Below are 2,112 nucleotides of genomic sequence, written 5' to 3' on the forward strand. Positions count from 1 at the left end.
AAACCAGTGAAACCTTTAGATCGGTAGTGAGTACCATGGTTACTATCTCCATTTCCACAGCTATTATCCCTATGGAAGCAGAGGAAGCAGGCAGCCATTAGTGAAGAAGCCTAATCTAGATCCTTTGAACCCTGCTAGCTACTGCCCATTCTCAAATCTTCTGTTTGCTGCCAAATTGATTGAGAAGATTGCCTTACTACAATGTAACGGTTCTTTGCATAAGACCAATGTAATACATCCTTGTCAGGCATTCGGCAGGGCCATAATACAGAAACAGATTTGAATTCACTTTTGAGTGACAGTCATGCAGCCATTAATGGGGGTAGGGCAGTGATTTTGATCTTCCTTGATCTCTTGTCAGCTTTTGATCATGTTGATCATCAGCTACTAATATCTTAGGAGCTCTTTTACAGAGAGGCAGTAAGCCCAATGCAGGCTTACCACTCGCTCTTCCGGGACTTCCGCCAGCCCAACGCAGCCGCCGGCAGTAGTCCCACCCCAAGCGTGTGCTATTTCCAGAAGAAAAAGAAAACCCCAGGAAATGGCTTGCACGGCGACTGCTGAGTTAGAGCAGGAGCCCTTATCACCACCTCAATGGATGGCGGTAAGGGCTCCGCACCACATGGTAAGAGTTATCTTACTGTGTGGCCATGTTTGTTTTGGCCCTGGCACATGGGAAAAATGGCCCCCCACCGTTAGCGCAGGGCCCTTTTTCCTGCAGCATGATAAAAGGATGCTTCAGGTTTTTTTAAATTGATGGTCAAGACTAATATTGAATTGGTTTTCATCTTATCTTCATTCTAAGATTTTTTATGCTTCTTATGGTTCAAATACTTCCAGTGTTCATGCTTTGTCTTGTGGGGTCCCTCAGGGGTCAGTATTAGCTCCTCTTCTTTTTAATTTATCTCTATGCCTTTTGGCTATGCTTATCCAATCCTTAGGTTTCAATGGGTATTATTTTGAAGATGATATTTAGATTGTTCATGATCTAAATCCTCCAGATTTTGATTCAATGCACTTGAATAAATGTCATGGTTCAACTGCAATGTGGTTAACTACTAATAGACTGGTGTTTAATTCTAAGAAATCAGCAGCCATATGACTAATTGGACAGCCACTTTTTCCCGTTGTGGCTACTTACCTGTTTGGCGTTCCTCTTCAGTTGATGGATTCTCTAAAGGTTATAGATTGTATCTTAAATTCAGGGCTTACCTTTCACAATCAAATCACCTCAGTTGTAAGAAACTGTTATTTTGCTTCATGTTCAGTGTGGTCATTGTGTCATTATCTTCATGTGGCTACTTTGAGGTCCTTTATTTATGCACTGGTTTTGAGTCATTTGGATTATGCTGTGTATGGTTTGCTGGGTTAAGATTTTCTAGTTTGAAACACTTACAGTCTGCCTTAATATTGCAGTCAAGATGTTGTATGTTGGGTGAAGAGAAATGCGTTTCACCTGGGAAGGACAGAACATAGCAGGGATGACCAAAAAGAAAGGACTGAGGAGACTTGGAGGGTCTTTTACTAAGGCACACTCACGTTTTTGGCACGCGCTAAAATTGTGGGCGTGTTAAACTTTAGAGACACCTATGCATTCCTATGGGCGTCTCTAACGTTTAGCGTGCCAACAATTTTAGTGCACCAAAAACGTGAGCATGCCTTAGTAAAAGACGCCCTTGATTTTCAATAAGAATCTTTTACTAGGTGCAACAAAGCAGTTCCAAACACTCAACTTGGACTGTGTTTTTGCAGCGATGCCTGCACCAGGAGTTCTAGATAAATAAATAAACCTACAAAATCTAAACCACTCTGCAATTCATAAAAAATGAAACAATAAATTAAAAAATAATGAATAAAAATTAACAATTGAAAAAAATGAGGAAACAATAGATAAATAAGGATAACCAAAACTACCATACTATCCCGTACAAACTAAAAAAATGTTATAGAACATCCATAGAAAATACCAACATATCTTATTAATTAATTTGTAAAAAAAGGCCCATTTCTGACACAAATGAAACGGGCACCAGCAAGGTTTTCCTCGGAGTGTGTATGTTTGAGAGAGAGTGTGTGTGTCAGAGAGAGAATGAGAGAGAGACAGAGACAGCG

This window comes from Microcaecilia unicolor, chromosome 10 (genome assembly GCF_901765095.1).
Source record: "Microcaecilia unicolor chromosome 10, aMicUni1.1, whole genome shotgun sequence".
Taxonomy (NCBI): Eukaryota; Metazoa; Chordata; class Amphibia; order Gymnophiona; family Siphonopidae; genus Microcaecilia; species Microcaecilia unicolor.